This window comes from Apodemus sylvaticus, chromosome 23, assembly GCF_947179515.1.
Source record: "Apodemus sylvaticus chromosome 23, mApoSyl1.1, whole genome shotgun sequence".
Lineage (NCBI taxonomy): Eukaryota > Metazoa > Chordata > Mammalia > Rodentia > Muridae > Apodemus > Apodemus sylvaticus.
The window spans coordinates 15,471,832-15,490,768 of NC_067494.1; the positions used below are offsets into that span (position 1 = coordinate 15,471,832).

General features: G+C 42.6%; 1 protein-coding gene, 1 long non-coding RNA gene and 1 pseudogene across 3 annotated transcripts in view; 2 read left to right on the forward strand and 1 right to left on the reverse strand.

Moving 5' to 3' along the window:
* The window catches only part of LOC127673838 (histocompatibility antigen 60b-like), a 344,893-nt gene that overhangs the window by 314,861 nt on the left and 11,095 nt on the right, over positions 1–18,937 (forward strand). The window lies entirely within an intron of this gene.
* On the reverse strand, positions 7,711–14,154 carry LOC127673861 (uncharacterized). Its single transcript, XR_007975237.1, has 2 exons — positions 14,094–14,154; positions 7,711–10,031 (listed from the first exon to the last, which is right to left on the reverse strand). It is a non-coding gene; the product is annotated as an uncharacterized LOC127673861 (long non-coding RNA).
* LOC127673843 (nascent polypeptide-associated complex subunit alpha-like) lies at positions 18,352–18,925 on the forward strand (annotated as a pseudogene).

An 18,937-nucleotide genomic window follows, 5' to 3' on the forward strand; every position in this document is an offset into this window, starting at 1 on the left:
ACATTAAATGTTGTTAATACTTCAGGGCCTCTAACACAGAGTAGGTAAATCCGCAAAGATTATTGCTGCTGGATTATCAACGTGGAGGGTAAAGGGATCCTTCTAAGCACCCACCTCTGGGATGCCTGAGGGTACCCAGCAGGGCCAAGCTTCGTCTAAGAATCTCACCATTCTTACCTGATGGTAGTCCTAAGCTGCCTACTCCCTTGACAATCCACACCCATTCCCAACCACACTGAACCAACTTATCTTATGACTGCCTCACCAACCCCTCTGAAATGTCAATGCTAGCAAACAGTGTTTTTGTTTGGTTTCTGTTGCCATGACAACAAAAAAGCAACCCTGGGAAGAACCACTGGGGGATGATGTCAGGGCAGGAAATGACGCACGAGCTAATGAAGAAATTATGGAAATAGTGGAGGCACGCTGTCCATACGACATCCCCTCTGACTGGTGGAGGAGAGCCCACATTGGCCTCACACTATCCAGGGCCAATGTCCTGGGCCCTCCCACACCCACCACCAATCTAGGCAATCTCTCTGATTGGCTGATCCATTCTGGGCAGTCCCTCAACTGAAATTCCCTCGGATGATCCTGGACTGTGTCAAGATGAAATTACCCAGAGCAGAGGGCCGTCTTATGGACTTGTGCAGCCATAACACCTAGAACAGAGCGTGGGAACCAGTGGGGTCCTCAGTTGTTGATTCCACAAATGAACGAATGACTAGGCCGCGCTGCATCCGGCTGAGGGAACTCCTGAGCTCTTTCAGATCAGCCACTCCCTGTTCTTCAAGGCTCACTCACACTGAGCACCCACTGGCCTCACGCGGTGTCCAAAGCTCTCTCTCTTCTAGAGTCTCCTACATGCTGCTGCATCTTCTTGCAGAAACCGTCCCTAGCCTCCTTCGCCTGGTTACGGCCTTTGGTTCTTTGGATCCTTGCTAGACGCTCCTGAGAGTAGGAATTATTATCACCCATCTCACTTCAGTGTCCCGCAGACCTCCTCCTCAATCCACGGCAGTGAGCGAGAACAGAAGGCGTCTCCAGGCCCACGGGCCTTGAGCTGATGCTTTAGCCCATTCCGAGGATCCCACCCTGCTAATCTGGACCTTTGCTAGTCCTGGGGAATTCAAGCCAGGGCCCAAGCCCCTAGGCTGTCTACTTCAGCTATGCCAAACAGAGATCTAGCACTTCTGCTTGTGAAGGAGGGAACCGGCACGGCCATGGCCCACTGCGGAGCCATGGTAATGATGGATAACCTGAGGACCACGCGTGTAGACGGCACCCGTCTGTCCACCTCCACTCTGCATGGAGCTGCCATCAACTGCCGACTCTCAGAAGAAGACATTTCACAAAGTGGAGAAAGGGCGTCTGAAGATCAGGCACTGCGGGCTCCTGCAGTACCTCCTCTTCACTAAGTCAGGATTTCTAGCAGCTAAACCCGGGGCCTGCCAACTGTGGGTCTGACCCGTGTATTAGTAGCCGAGGAAACAAGTCTAGCTGTTTCAGTACATCCGTGACTTTAAAAGAGAAAAGTAACAAGTCATTGCCAAAGTAAAATGGACATTTCAGACGCCCCCACTTTAAAAAAAAAATCAGTCCGTAGGCCAGTATGAGTGTTTTGTAAAGTAACAGAGCATGCATCTCTTCCTCCTCCTCTTCTTCTTCTTCTTCTTCTTCTTCTTCTTCTTCTTCTTCTTCTTCTTCTTCTTCTTCTTCTTCTTCTTCTTCTTCTTCTTCTTCTTCTTCTTCTTCTTCTTCTTCTTCTTCTTCCTCCTCCTCCTCCTCCTCCTCCTCCTCCTCCTTCTCCTCCTCCTCCTCCTCCCCCTCCTCCTCCTCCTCCTTCTTCTCCCCCTCCTCCTCCTCCTCCTTCTTCTCCTTCTTCTCCTCCTTCTTCTCCTTCTCCTCCTCCTTCTTCTTCTCCTTCTCCTCCTCCTCCTTCTTCTTGAAAAGCATGTTCTTTTATTGAAAAAGGAAGTACAAACATTTTATGATAAAATTGAACATTTATGTGGAAAATATTTCTGATAAAATAGAAGAGATATATAGAAAAACATGTTAAAATTGACAATTTTCATAGAAAATTAAAGAGTAAAGTGGTAGACATAAAAACATTGCTAAATTAATTAAAAATGAAATAGAAATATTTTATGATAGAATTAAAGATTTACATGAAAATATTTCTGATAAAATTGTAGAAAAATGTAGAAAAACATGTTAAAATTGAAGATTATCATGGAAAATTTTATATAGATATAATAATGGTAGGCATAAAAGTGTTCCTAAATTGACTGAAAATGGAATTATAAACATTTTCTGATAAAGTTGAAGATTTACATGGAAAATATTTCTGATAAAATTCAAGAAATATATAGAAAAACATGTTAAAATTGAAGATTATCATGGAAAATTATACAGATAAAACTGTAGACATAAAAATAATTCTAAGTTGATTGAAAGTGGAATTATAAACATTTTCAGGTAAAATTGAAGATTTACATGGAAAATATTTTTGATAAAATTCAAGAAATACCTAGAAAAATATGTTGAAATTGACTATTTCATGGAAAATTATACAGATAAAATGGTAGATATAAAAAACATTTCTAAATTAATTGAAGGTAGAATTAAAAACATTTTGTGATAAAACCAGAGTTTTACATGGAAAACATTTCTGATAAAATAGAAGAAATATATAGAAAAACATGCTAAAATGGAAGATTATCATGAAAAATAATGCAAATAAAATTTTACATAAAAATCATTACTAAATTAATTGAAAGAGGAATTACAAACATTTTTTCTGATAAAATTGAAGATTTACTTGAAAATATTTCTGTTAGTCTATGTCTTTTTTTTCAGAAATTGAGTCCATTGATGTTAAGAGATATTAAGGACTAGTGATTGTTGCTTTCTGTTATTTTTTGATGTTATTTTTATGTTTGTGTGGGTATCTTCTTTTGGGTTTGTTGGAAGATTATTTTCTTGCCTTTTCTAGGGTGTAGTTTCCCTCTTTGTACTGGCATTTCCCATCTATTATCCTTTGTAGGTCTGGATTTGTGGACAGATATTGTGTAAATTCGGTTTTATCATGGAATATCTTTGTTTCTCCATCTATGATGAATGAGAGTTTTGCCTGGGCTGGCATTTGTGTTCTCTTAGGGTCTGTATGAGGCCTTGCCAGGATCTTCTGGCTTTCATTGTCTCTGGAGAGAAGTCTGGTGTAATTCTGATAGGTCTGCCTTTATAAGTTACTTGCCCATTTTCCCTGACTGTTTTTAATATCCTTTCTTTGTTTAGTGCATTTGGTGTTTTGATTTTTATGTGCCTGGAGGACTTTCTGTTCTGGCTCAGTCTGTTTGGAGTTCTATAGTCTTGTATGTTCATGGGCATCTCTCTCTTTCTCTCTCTTTTTATGTTAGGGAAGTTTTCTTCTATAATTTTGTTAAAGATATTTACTAGCCCTTTTAAGTTGTAAATCTTCGTTCTCTTCTATACCTATAATCCTTAGGTTTGGTCTTCTCATTGTGTCCTGGATTTCCTGGATGTTTTGGGGTTACAAGCTTTATGCATTTTGTATTTTCTTTGATTGTTGAGTCAATGTTTTCTACGTTATTTTCATCACCTGAGATTTTTTTCATCTGTCTCTTGTATTCTGTTGTTGATGCTTGCATCTATAACTCCTGAATTCTTTTCAAAGTTTTCTATCTCCAGAAATGTCTCACTGTGTAATTTCTTTATTGTTTCTACTTCCACTTTTAGATCCTGGATGGTTTTCTTCAGTTCCTTCACTTGATTGTTTGTGTTTTCCTGTAATTCTTTAAGGGATTTTTGTGTTTCTTCTTTAAGGGCTTCTAGCTGTTTACCTGTATTCTCGTGCACATCTTTAAGGGAGTTATTTATGTCCTTCTTAAAGTCCCCTATCACCATCATGAGAAGTGATTTTACTTCTGAATCTTGCTTTTCCGGTTTGATACTGTTTTGTACCCACCATTTCCTTCTAGTCATGGTGGGAGAATTGGGTTCTGATGATGCCATGTAACCTTTGTTCCTGTTGCTTATGTTCTTCTGCTTGCCTCCGGCCATCCGAGTATCTCTAGTGCTACCTGCCCTCACTCTATCTGACTGCAGCCTGTCCTTCCTGTGATCATGATTGTGTCAGAACTCCTCAGAGTCCAACTGTCTCTGTGGTCCTGTTATTCCAGGATCCTGTGATTCTGAGATCCTGGGTGTGTCAGAGCTCCTGAGAGTCAAGCTGTCTCTGGGACCCTGAGATCCTGCTGTGACCAAGCTCCTGGGATCCTGAGATCCTGTGGTCCTGGGCGTGTTAGAGCTCCTGGAAGTGGAGTTTCCTCTGGGTGTTGTGGGACTGGCTGTGGAGCTCGCGCCCAAGGTCTTTTCTTATTATTCTTTAAGGAATTTTTGTGTTTCTTCTTTAAGCACTTCTATCAGTTTACATGTGTTCTTCTGTATTTCTTTAAGGGATTTGTTTATGTCCTTCTCAAAGTCCTCTATCATCATTATGAGTAGTGATTTTAAATCAGTGTCTTGTTTTTCTGGTGTGTTGGGGTATGCAGGACTTGCTGTGGTGGGAGAACTGGGTTCTGATCATGCCAGGAAGCCTTAGTTGCTTATGTTCTTGCCCTTGCCTCTCACCATCTGGTTATCTCTGGTGTTAGCTGGTCTTGCTGTCTCTGACTGTGGCTTGTCCCTCCTGCAAGTACTCCTGGGAGACCAGTTTTCTCTGGGAGGAATTAGGGTATGGAGAGCTGTGGCACACGGTTAGCTCTGGGTACAGATTTAAACAAGAAGGATCCTGTCCCAGGCTGCTGCTCCTCAGTTCCTGTGTCCTGAAGGATCCTAGCAGGTCCCTCTGTGCAGAAGTGGTAGTCTTGCCTGTGCTCACAGGTGTGTCAGCATCCTGGGAGGCCAGCTCTCTCCCAGCAGTATCTGGGTACAGAGAGCTGTGGCACAGGATCAGCTCTGGGCGCTGTCAATACAATTACTTTTGAATAACTTATATCATGTACATTTTAACTCCACCTGTATATTTAGTCAAAGCTACACTTTCATTACGGGATAAGCTGAGGCAGGAGGTCTGCCACAACAGTTTAAGCTCAAGGACAGCTTCTGTGGAAAAGTGAGGCATCCTGGAACTCTGTGCTGTTGACTTTGGACCAGACTGGTGGGAGCCCAGGAGACTGATGGCTGACAGAGCCTCATGCCCCAGGGCATCAGAGTGCACTAGGCCTTTGCCATCAGGGGCTTCCCCTTGCTCTGTTCCTTTTACTTTCTCAGTCTTACATGATAGCACTGTGGAGATGAAGCTGGGCATGATTTTAAATTAGTCATCACTGGGCAAAACAGGGCGTGTCCTGAGTGACTCCATTTTACAGTCAGCAGTTGGCTTCCTTCTGAGTGCCATGCATACATTGGAGGGCATGACACCTCACTACACACAGACACTGTCAGCTCAAGACCATCCATGATGCAGAGGTTGATAATTAACTTAATCCCCAAAGTAAAAACATGTCATCTACATACTTCATCAAAATAGGTCGGAAGCAGTGAATTATGACACGTTGTGTCATAACATCAAAAGATTAGACACTTCTGATGAACAAATATTTTAAAACCACATTTTAAATCAATCGTAGCACTGATAAGATTCCATTGTTATGAAGTTAAAGTCTAGAGTCAGAAGAAATTATAAGCAATTATCTCATCAAATCATTAATGTAATTAAAAACCTTTAAAAAAATGAAAGCCATACCAATTTACATTGTTATAAACTTTGTGAGTGTTATAAACTTTGTGACATACCAAAACTTTTGCTTTTCTACCATCTCTTAGCAATCATGTTGGGTGAAATTAATTTTTTGTATAAATCCTTCTTCCAGTAAGGTTATTCTCTCTGTCAGAAAAGCATCTCTTTGCCTACATATACCCACTAGCACCTCTTCATTGTCTTCTTCCTTCCTTGTTAAATTCATGATGTAAATGAGGCTTCTTGTTTTCCAGGTCGGTATAAAATCCTGAACACAGCATGCGTTTTGATGTACAACAATATTTCAAAGTGTTACATTTCTATTGGTTAATATGCTTTTTCCAACCTATCTTCAATAACTAGGTGGCATTGCTTGGATAATGGTGATATTCCTGTCTTCTTCACAAATTGAAAATAATCCAGTGTGTAAGATTTGCTTGTATTCATGAACTTAAAAAATTGAACTAAATTTGTATATTCTCTTGTTAACTTATTAGCCAATTTATGATTACCATCTGAGGGAGGGATATTGTCATGTAAAGATACCACATAGCATCTATCTGAAGGCGTAGAACAGATACTTCAGATCAAAGACACAGGCAACCCTGGGTCAGGCTGCAAAACAAAACTAGAGCTGTTGTATATGTTTAACAGGAGTTGTAGAAATATGTGTACCTACAACACGTAACTGACTGAGTAGATGCTCAGAGATGTGAGAGGCTGGAATGACACATTCTCGAGACATCCTTTCTTGGACCATCTTTAGTCTCTTTAGGGGATGTTTATTCCCTAACTCGGAATGTGTGACCTGACGTTCCTGTGACTATTAGACATGTCCTTAGACTTTATGAACAGACCCTGTAGGTTGCCCTATCCCCAAAGCTAAGAATTTTATCAGTTAGCATCTGAGGCCCAGAGTCAAGATTTCCCAGCCTTGCTATATAACCCATTTGCCTGGTATACTTACCCATGTATTTGAAAAATTTTTGATTTATGACTTTCCTTGTTTCTTTACTATAAAAAGTTCATGAAAGTGCTACCACGTAGAAATATGGGTGAGCTAAGGAAGCTTCATCCAGCAGCTCATGGAGACAGATGCAGAGACCCGGAGTCAAAGGTCATCTGGAGCTCAGCGAGCCTGATGGAAGAAGTGGGGGTAGAATTGTGCAATGTGGAGGGATCAAGAACACCACAGAAACACCTACAGAGTCCATGGGGCTCACAGAGATGGAAACACCAGCCACAGAGCTCCCAGGAGCTGGACCTAGGCCCCCTACATTTAATGTAGCAGCTTGGTCTTTATGTGAGTCCCCTGATGATTGGAACAGAAGCTGTTCCTGACCCTTTTGCCTGCCACTGGATCCCCTTCCCCAAACTGTCTACTTGGTTAGGCCTCAGTGTGAGGTGATGTGTCTAGGCCTACTGCAACTGCATGTTCCTGTGGTGTGGTATGCAGGGGGGCACCTTCCCAGGGTGGGGTTAATGAGGGAAGAGGTTTGCAAGGGTGGGTCTGGGAGGTGAGAATGGACAGATGGGGGCATGATAGGGATGTAAAGTGAGTAAATTATATGCATGCATACATACATACATACATGCATACATGCATACATACACACATGCATGCATACACACATACATACATACATACACACATGTATGCATACACACATACATACATGCATACATACATAATACATGCATGCATACATAATACATACATGCATGCTTGCATACATACATACATACATACATACATACATGTATACATAAATGGTTAAGCTAAATTTGTAGACACTCTGGTAGCCTGGTCAGGTTCTTTCATATTTGTCTTAAGAGTAAAAGGATCTCTTACCCATTTGAGGGAAGGTTGGTCCTTTTTACACGTGGAAGCAACTCTCTATAAAAAGCAATTTTCTATAAAAGGAAATGTGAAAACCGGCCACTAAAATAAGTTTTTGTTTATTTATTTATTTTATTTATTTATATTTATTTTTATCAGATCACACCCTTGGTAGGGACAAAGTGGAAGATGGGTCACAGAGCTCATGCAGAGGGGCCTTGAAGAGAGGCCCAGGGAAGTCAGAAAGTGAAAGCCTCTTATGGTGACTTGGGTTAAAGAAGAAAGCTCCTTTAATATTGGCAGGAAGTGTTTGATGGGGGCAGGGGAGGACAGCTTCTGATTGTTCCCTAAGTTCCTGTACAATGTTCTGCATTAAGGGTGAGGGAAATCCCACACCTAGGCAGGGGAAGGAGTGAGTGAGAGGACCCTGCAGGCTGAGGCTGAGGGGAGGGAGGAAAGCAATGGAGGTCAGAGGGAGGGAGACTGGAAAGAAGTGTCAATCAGAGGGGGGCTGGTGGCAATGGTGACAGGGTTTGAGCAGGATTTAGTGGGAGGATCTGCTGGGGTCACAGGGAAGGTCTCTCACACCTGAGGATCCTGTCACACAGCTATGAAGGCTTAGTTATCAGGATCACTGAATCCCTGATTGAATCATCACAGAGAGGTGTCACTGAGCAAACAGCTGGTGTGCCATCAGCAAGACAGTGCTCTCAGTGTGAGGATGGGTCCAAAAGAAAAATTGTGTTACAAAGGAAGTGTTTTCTGTAGGATATCTTCAACATCATTCTAGCCAGGTTTTGAGACTACATCCTTTGGTGAGGTAGAAGGCTCCATGGCCAACAGACAGAGTTGGTCCCAACCAAGATCCAAGGCTGAGCCTGAAAGTGCCCACCCAGGCTCTCCACCACTGCTCACAAACCATGTCTCCATTCTGGGCATCCTAAGAGAAGAACCCTCCTGGACCAATGCACAGCACCTCAGCTTCACTGCAGAGATGAACTGAGCAGATGGATTGGTATAATGACATCAGACATGTGCTCTGGACACTTGCGACCTAAAATGGACTACAAGTCAGCTCTGGGGGTGTACTGGTGAGTTGTATGTCAATTGCACACAAGATGGACTTGTTAGAGTGGAGGGAACTCCAACTGAGGAAATGTTTTTATAATACTGAGTTGTAGGCAATCCTATAAGGCATCATCTGATTTAATAATTGATGTGGAAGGGCTTAGCACACTGTTGTTCAGGCCTCCCTGGAATGGTCGTCCTGGTTTCTATAAGGAATCAGAATGAGAGAGCAAAGGGGAGCAAGCAGGTAAGCAGCACCCCCTCCTTCCTACCTTGGCCTGTTTCAGTTTCTGCCTGAGATCCTGTTCTGACTTCCTGCAGTGATAGACTATGCTGTGGAAGTCCAAGCCAAATAAAACTTTGCCTTCCCAACTTGCATTGGTCACAGTGTTTCCTCCCAGCAATAATGACCTCAACTAGGTAAATGATTGTTGGGTGTTGCTGCCAAAGATCTGAGGATGCATTGTGGACAGGATGGTGGAAGAATTTTGAAACTTTGAGACAGAAAAATCACTGAGTGTTGAGAGCACAGTGAGCATCTGTTCTGTAATAGCTTGGAAGAGAAGCCTTCTGGGGACAGATCAGATGATGGAGGCCTGGCTTGTGAGGGAAGCAAAGACTCTCTTAAGTCATCTGAACAAACAATCTGTGGTATCTGGCCAGTTAGAGCTGAAGAGTGTGTTATGTTTCACAAGAGACCAGAGAAGTATAGCAAACCTTTGCTTTGATGGGACAGTGAGCGCTGTCACCTGGGGCTGAAGCATCAGTTGTGATTAAGAAGAGACCAACATCATTGAGGGGAAGTTTTCTAGGAAGGATCTCCCGAGAGTCAGGAAGCTGTGCTCTGGACATGGCCTAGGTGTTACCTTGTGCTGACAGCTGACCCGGGTACTGTGTAAGGGTCTCAGGTGGTGTAGCTGGAGGAATGGAGGGTCACACAGAGCAGCTGAGGCTCAGCACTGTGGAAAGACAGGAGAGGCCACCGGTGCAGACGCAGCCTGTGGAGCAGTCCCAGTCCCAAGGTTGAAGGAGTCAAGGAGAGAAGCTGAGGCGCCATGACAGAGCCCAGGAGAGGCTGTGGGTGAGCGTGCAGCCCAGCTGCAGCAAGAGTCACCAGCGTCTGGAGATGCCAGTGCCATGGGATGACCAGGGATGACTGCCTCTGCAGTGGACGGGAGCCAGCTGGAGCCCCGATGACAAGCTGTGTGTGCTGTGAGGCAGAGCTGGAGACGTGGCCGACACATTTGGAGGATCTAGAAGACTGTGATGAATCCCAGACACTGGATACTGATGTATTTATGGCTGGAGATGGGTTTAGCTTTGTTTGTATTACAATGGTGCACTGGTTCTTCTCTCCTGAAATAAAATGATATTTAACTTAATTTTAATAATTAAAGAAGTACACAGAGACTTTAATTTTCAAAAGATAATTTTCATTTCAAAAAAAGACTACGTTTTTATAGAGACTGAACTTTTAAAGTGTATGAATTGGTAGACTATCAAAGTTTTGTTTAATATCATTGGTGTTTTGTTTTGTGATATTATATGAATGTGCCATGTTTGGGATAGATAAAGATCCTGATTAAAAAGTGTTTTGTCAAAATAAATAAATGTGTTGTGCTTGTGTGTCAAAGTGACTAGGTTTCAGTTGTGCTGGCAGTTTTTTGTCAAGGTGACAGAAGCTAGAGTTTAATCCCTAATTTTCTTTGTGGCCTGGTGCTTCATCATAGCATCAGGAACCCCATCTATGGGAAAAGGGACTCGGTGTAAAGCAGAGAACAAACCCCTGATCACCCAGAGTCCTTGCATCAGGGTGTCTGTCTGAGATCAAAGTGGCAGAGCCTAATGTCAGTCAGGAACTCTTTCCCTCCTATGCTGAAGAATAACAAGAACTGTGAAGTAGGGATGTGAGAGAGAGGGTGAGGAGTTTCTCACAGTGTGTTCAGGCTTCTGGGAATGAGTTCCTCTCTCTTCACCATTAGAGGGCACATATTAAGAAGAAATTACCCCATATGTCTTGCACAGAAGTCTGAGAGTCAGTCCTTAGCTTATATCCTGATGCACCTCGACCCTTGACAAATTGAGGTGGTCCAGACTCCATCATGGAGGCCACTGGATCTCCCTGCATTGTCTTCTGAGACAGAAGTCTTCAGCTGCCCAAGGACTGCTCCAACAACCCTCACAGGGAACAAAGGAAAGAGAGGAAGGCAGGAGGAGAGTTTCCCAACCAGGCCACCAAAGGTTTGTTGCAGGAAGATTAGCCCAGAGCATGGGTGAATGCATTTTCTGGATCAAACATAGATATCACCCCATCCAAGAGGTAGGAAACCCATCACAGGAGGGGAAAGAAAGGCTGGGAGGGCAAGACAGGGCGGAATGATGGGAAACACTGTTCTCCAGTTATGAACTCGCTGTTGAAGTTCTGAGTACTTGCTTCACCCCTGCACAGGGGCAGGTCTGTAACACACACACACACACACACACACACACACACACACAAACATAGAGGTGAAGGCAGAGGCAGGAGTACCTTAAAGAGGACAGGTCTAGTGGTACTGGAAAGGTTAATAAAAGAGTTGATATTGTCTATTTATATTTCTTTAATACATGAATATGTCATAATGAAACCAATTATTTTGGTGCCTCTCTTTTCAAAGGGCTGGATGACATAGGTCACCCACACATGAAAAGCATGCGTCAGTCTGTATAAATATTAATGGTCATCCCTGCACTTGCTGCAGAATTCTGATGAAGGCAGTTATTTGAGCATATTGTCTTATCTGGAATTACCCAGAAGGGGTCCTATTCTATGACCTTTGTGAGACTCAGACCATGCACCACAGACCTGTGTCCTGACGCCATCAAATGACTTTGAGGTTGAGACTGGCTGTAAAGCATCAACATAAAGTCTGACAATGTCTGCAGTAGTCACTGTAATGTGTAGAGTTTCTGCTACACTCTGTATTATCTGAGGCCCAGTGGAGGGCCCTTCCCTCAGAGCTTTAAGGGCCTGAGAGGCTTTGACACTGATACAGTTCGCTATTTGAAATGACTCTGTGAGGGCTGAATTACGTTCCTAGTTTCTGACCCACGGAAGCCTATACAAACCCTGGAAGAAGGAAGGCAGGCTCTCCACCCTTGCTAGCAGGTCCCTGTAGTCACTGGCACGGGAACTCAGAGAGTTTTCAGTGTATTTTCTTGGAATTCTTGCATAGACTGAAAACTAGCTGAGACACCCAGCCTCATAAACTGGAGAATTACGGGATTCTTGGACTTTCAATACATGGGCACCAATATTGCATTAGCTACACCATGGCCTTTAAGTCATTTTAGTAAACCTACTGTATGTATACACACACACACACACACACACACACATATATATATATATATATACATTTATATGTATGTTCATACATATACATATATGTGCATGTATATAGTTATATGTAGTGTATACATATATGTATATGTGTATATATGTATATGTATAGTGCATATGTGTTAGTTATTCATGGTTGTCAACTTGATTATGCTTGGAATTAATTAGAACCAAAAAATGGAACACCTGTAAGAGATTTTGGTTTAATTAGAAGTGGAAAAATCTAATTCTAATCAAGATATTTAATGTTGGAAAACACACCTTTAATCCCGATCTTTTGATATGGGAAAACCCATGTTTAATATAGGCTCCACCTTCTTCTAGAGTTTATGTAAGTGCATGGAAGAAGTATGCTTTTGCTATTTTCCTGATTGCTCTGGCTTTGCTAGCAAGCCCATTCGTCCATTGTCACTAGAGCCCAGCACTTCAGGACTCTGATACTGAAGACGTCCTGAGACATCCAGCCTTATGCACTGAGCGACTTTGGGATTCTTGGTCTTTCCACACATAGGCAGCCATGATAGGATTAGCTGGGCCCCAGCCTGCACATCTTTCTAGTAAATCACCTTTCTATATATAGAGATTCATTCTATATGTCCTGTTGAACTAGAGCACCGTGCCTAACACACCTGCCATGTGTTTAAGGCCACATAGATTTCACAAGTTAACCTTTTTCTGATGAGTTCAGGTGAGGCTCCTTAGCAGGTATTTTGGAGGACTCAGGAGACCATTCTTGCGTCCATCAATTTTCCTTCCTTAATAATGCTCTCTGCTCCAATGGGTAAGTGCTTTGTGGTTTTCCTGGCAAGCACCATGATTCATCCTGCTTGTTACAAAATGCTTGTCCTCCATGTCTATGAAGGTGTCTGTCAGATGAATTCAGGTCATCTGACAGAGGGAGTCTCCACACAGGGACCAGCATGAAGGAGCCCCGAGTCCTGATTAGCAACTGTGTTTCAATGTAGTGCCAGGTCCCTGAGTCCTGATTAGTCACTGTGTCTCAATTTAGTGCCCGGGTCCCTGAGTCCTGATTAGTCACTGTGTCTCAATTTAGTGCCCAGGTCCCCGTGGCTGCCTCTCTACAGCATGCTGCTGGGCAGCTGCAGTTTTGAGATGGTGCCCCACCCTTCCCCTTCCAGCTCACAAATAGAAAAGGTGACAGGAAATTCTCTGTTGTAGGAAAAACTGAGTCTAGAGGGAGCAGTTTCATTTTCTCTCTGGAGCACCCTGGCCTCTTTTGCAGTTAGTGGGTAAGGAAGACAGTTCAACCAGTACTGTAGTCAGCAAGTGTGGTCCACCAGATGAAGAGAATGAAAGGCAAAGTTTCATAACCCCTCAACAAATGCAGAAACAGAAAAGTGGTCACAATGCAACACACTTTCTGATGAAATCTGCCAATAAACCAGGAATGGAAAGAATATCTGTACACATATGCATCTGCACACACACACACACACACACACACACACACAGAGAGAGAGAGAGAGAGAGAGAGAGAGAGACAGAGAGAGAGACAGAGAGAGACAGAGAGAGAGAGACAGAGAGAGAGACAGAGAGAGACAGAGAGAGAGAGACAGAGAGAGAGACAGAGAGAGACAGAGAGAGAGAAAGACAGAGAGACACAGAGAGAGAGAGAGAGAGAGAGAGAGAGAGAGAGAGAGACTTACAATTCAAAAGACCTAGTAGCATAGTTAAGAGTGAGAAGTTGACACCAGGCAGGTGTGCACTGTCACAACTTGTAATCCACATGGCAGTGAAGTCCTAGCTCATTGAGGGGAAAAAAAACAAAGAAGGAAAGAAAGACAGGAAGAATGAAAGTAAAACAAAGAAAAACGGAGGAAAGAAAAGAAGAGCAAAGCACTAATGAGCACCCGACGGGACGTGAGGAGGGTAAGGAGTCTACTTATGTCTGACGTGAACACAACGTACAAAACCTGACAATCTCGCAAATGAGGCCAAGACTAATAAACGGAATATAACGTTGTAGGAGAAAGCAATCGGCAAAGGAAACATCAGTCTCCTTCGCTTATACTCACACCTGTGGTGTGAAAATCAAATTCAGAGAACTGCTTCACTGTTGGCAGCAGCAAACATCTCAGCCAGGAGGCCGAGATCTGAGATGGAGAACTGCAGAAAAATGAAAGAAACTGCAAAGGACACAAATACTCGGGAAAATACCGAACAGATCATGTGCTCAAGCCCTACCCCTGCCCCCACCCACCCCCAGAGACATCTTGGTCCCCAGAAGTTCTGACACCATCAGACTAGCAGGTGTGTACCCCTCCCCCATCCCATACCTGTCCTAACCACTCCCCACTCCTGGCTCAGAGGATGTAGGACCTCCTGCCCTGCTGGATGCACATCTTCCTTCTGGTCCATATGTGTGCCTGGAAACAGACCCTGTGTTCCAGCACCTTCACCACACCCACACCTGTGTCAGGTTGACTCCCAGGAGGTCTGCCACAGTCAGGGTCATACATCAGGGCTCCAGACCCTCCCAGACCCCGAGACAGCCTGACCCAAGGAACCCCATCCTAACCATGCTAAGAGGAAGAGGCTGGCTATGAGATAGCAAGGCCAGTTAACACCAAAGATAACCACAGGATGAGAGGCAAGCTCAAGAAGATAAGCAATAGAAACCAGTGCCACTTGGCATCATCAGACCTCAGTTCTCTGACCACAGCAAATCCTGGATACCCTAACACACCTGAAAGCAGGACTCTGATTTAAACATCTCATTATGATGATAGAGGACTTTAAGAAGGACATAAGTAACTCCCTTAAAGAGACACAGGAGAGCACAGGTAAACAGGTAGAAGCCCTTAAAGAGGAAACACAAAATCCCTTAAGGAAATAACGGAAAACACAATCAAATAGGTGAAGGAATTGAACAAAACCATCTAGGATCTAAAAGGGGAAATAAAAACAATAAAGAAATCACAGAAGAAGATAACCCATTCTCACCATGGGCAGACCATGGAAACAGAAACTAAACAGACACATCGTGAACAGAAGTTATGAGCCAAATAGATTTAACAGATATATACTGAACATTTCACCCCCAAACCAAAGAATATAATTTTTTCTCACACCTCATGGTTCTTTCTCCAAACGTGACCATATACACACAAAACAAGTTTCAACAGACAGATGAATATTAAATTAATCCGATGCATTCTATTAGATGACCATGGACTAAGGCTGTTCTTCAATAATAACGAAAAAAACAGAAAGCCCACATACTCATGGAAGCTGATCAACTCCCTGCTCAATAACTTGGTCATGGAAGAGATGAAGAAAGAAGTTAGAATCCAACCAAAATTAAGGCATAACCTACCCGAACTTATGGAAATCTCATAGCTCTGGGTGCCTTCATTGAATAATTGGAGAGATCCTACACTAGCAGCTTAACAGCACATCTGAAAGCTCTTGAACAAAAGAAGCAAATACACCCAAGAGGGATAGACTGCAGGAGATAATCAAACTCAGGGCTGAAGTCAACCAAGTAGCAACAAAGAGAACAAAGAGATGAACGACAAATTAACACAACCAGGAGCTGGTTCTTTGAGAAAAATCAGAAGTACATAAGTCCTCAGCCAAACTAAGTACAGGGCACAGAGACAGTATTCACATTAACAAACGCAGAAATGAAAAGGGAGATATAACAACAGAACCTGAGGAAATTGAAAATATCATCAGATCCTACTAGAAAAGCTTATACTCAACATAAATTTACATCTAATGGATGCTTTTCTAGAGAGATACCAGGTACCAAAGTTGAACCCTAAGGAAATAGAAGCATTCATTAAAATTCTCCTAACCAAAAAAGTCCAGAGCCAGATGGCTTTAGTGCAGAATTCTATCAGACCTTCAAAGAAGACCTAATACCAACACTTCTCAAACTATTCCACAAAACAGAACCAAAAGTAACACTATCTAATTCATTTTATGAAGTCACAGTTTCATTGATATCTAAAACACAAAAAGACCCAACAAAGGAAGAGAACTTCAGACCAATTTCATTTATAAATATTGATGAAAAATATTCAATAAAATTTTTGCAAATTGAGTCGAAGAACATATCAAAATGATAATTTATCACAATGAATCAGGCCCCATTCCAGGAATGCAGGGATGATTCAATGTATGGAAAACCATCTACATAATACACTATATAAACAAACTCAAAGAAAAAAATTACATGATCATCTCATTAGAAGCTGAAAAAAATTTTTGACAAAATACAACACTCCTTTTTGTTTAAAGTCTTGGAAAGAATAGGAACTCAAGGCACATTCCTAAACATGATAAGGGTAATACACAGTAAACTTGTGGCCAACACTAAACTAAATGGAGAGAAACTTGAAGCAATTCTACTAAGATCAGGGGCTAGACAAGGCTGCCCACTCGCTCCCTATGTATTCAATAAAGTACTTGAAGTTCTATCCAGAGCAATTAGACAACAAAAGGAGGTCAAAGGCATAAAAATTGGAAAGGAAGAAGTCAAATTATGACTATTTGCAGATGATATGATAGTATGCTTAAGCAATTCCAAAAACATTTCACCGAGCTTACAGGGACTCCGTCATATGAACATGGAGAACTACCAATCCTTATTATTTAAACATTACCTTCAACAGTAAACAGAGCTCAGCACAGAATCTAATGTTAATTTGGAAAACCCAAGCAACTTCTATCTGAACAAGAGCAAACCTCCTGGTGAGGTATGCACCTGCTCCCCCAGCACACAGGAGACACAGGCGTGAAGGTCAGTTTAAGGGAGTTATAGGCTGCCCATTGAGTTCCAGGCCAGCTTAGAAACCCACATGAAAAGGCAGTAACAGAATGGCCTACAATATACCTGGGTCACACAGCATCACAGAAAATGCTCTGTGACAGTAGCGGAACCACCAACCTGATGAATAAAGATGCTTCTCTACAGTGATGGACTGTCACGCAGTCATACCTTTGACTCTGAATTTTAGGTTTACTTCATTTTGTATCTTTTAGACATTTAAAAAGTGTGTTAACCACCTAATACCTGTCCTGAAAGAGTCATGAATTAGCCATGGTTTTAAAGGTTCTTCTATGTAAACACTGAGCTGAAGCCCATCCTAATGCATACATAGTGAGGATGCTGTCGTCCTCTCTTATATGAAAGCGGTGCAGCTAAATTCTGGACATCAATACCCCAAATGTAAGGGTACCCACATTTGTTAAAGAAAAATTACTTAGGTTCAAAGCACACAATGAACTTCAAATCAGAAATGTCTTACCTCCTAATATGTCCCTTCCCCCACCCTGGTGACTCAACTTGTAAGTTAAAACTCACTCTCTAAAATATTAGAATAACTTCAACAAAAATGAATTCCAGGTGGAGTAAGTTAAGTCTACCGTGTATTTCTGGCATATTAGAAAAATATACTGCAGGGCTCAGGAGGACTGATGCAGATGTTACACAGACAGAGTGACTCAGACTTTGCAACATCAGTTGTGCCAGATTTTTTTCTTGCTGTTGCTATTAAGTTGCTTTCTTTTTTTTAATTTATTTTTTTAATTTATTGATATATTTATTTACATTTCAAATGATTTCCCCTTTTCTGGACCCCCACTCCCCGAAAGTCCCATCAGTCCCCTTCCCTCCCCCTGTTTTCCCACCCAACCCTTCCCACATCCCTGTTCTGATTTTGCTCTATACTGCTTCACTGAGTCTTTCCAGAACAAGGGGCCACTCCCCCGTTCTTCTTGTACCTCATTTGATGTGTGGATTATGTTTCAGGTATTCCAGTTTTCTAGGTTAATATCCACTTATTAGTGAGTGCATACCATGATTCACCTTTTGAGTCTGGGTTACCTCACCTAGTATGATATTCAATTATTTTATTGCAAGGCAATAAAAGGGGAAAATAAAATGTTCAAAGAACAAATTAAGTGTTTAATGTTTGTATATCTAGGTGGACAAAGGCTCAGTACAGCTCTCTTACTGCAGATGGGAAGATTTCCGTTTGGCACTCTGGAGTTGGTAAGAAAGCAGGAAAGAACTCAGAACCCTTGGTGCTGCAACCTCAGGGTGCTAAGGGACAGGAAACAGAAAATAGACTGCTGCAAGGCAAAGGCTCGGAAACAGACAACAGAGGGCTCTGTGAATCTTCTACAGCCCACTGTCTCTGCAGTACTTTCATCTGGACACAATGTACACATTATTATATATGTGATGATTATTATCAGTGATGAACCAGAATCTGCTTTTGCTGTGCTCTAATCTAACAGTGCCCACCATGTTCTCTACACAAAATGCCCGGTGAAGCCACAATAACTGTCCCTGCTACAGTCAGAGCAGGAGTGGCCACAGCCTCAGGCTGAGACAGGGTCAGGACAGAGTCTGACAGTGAAGAGTCAGTGCCAGAGCTGGAGGAACAGGATTCCACCCAGACAGCCACAGGACCAGCCCAGCTGGCAGCTGCAGCTGAAATCCACGAAGAACCTGCTGGTAAAGCCAAGCAGAGTCCAAGGAGGAGAAGGGGAGGAAGGCTGTGTCCAAACTGGGTCAAGAGCCCAGCTTCAGATATCTACACAGTGTGTCAGGAAGCCAAGACTGAAGATTTGTCTCAGCAAGCACAGTTAGCCCTGCTGAGAATTTCAAAGTTTGAGGGGAAGCTGTTTCAAACATTCACGAAAACACTCAGACTCCAAGTGTCCAAGAGGAGAGTGAAGAAGGAAAGGGTGATGAAACTGGTGTGGAAGTCATGGACATAGAATTGTCAAGGACATCCTCCCCCATCTTTGTGCCCTTTTTGGTTTTTGAAAAGTGGAACTACAGCTTGGTTTAAAATGTGTACTGTTTTTATCACTAATAAAGTTGTGGCTTCTTGTTGGATAG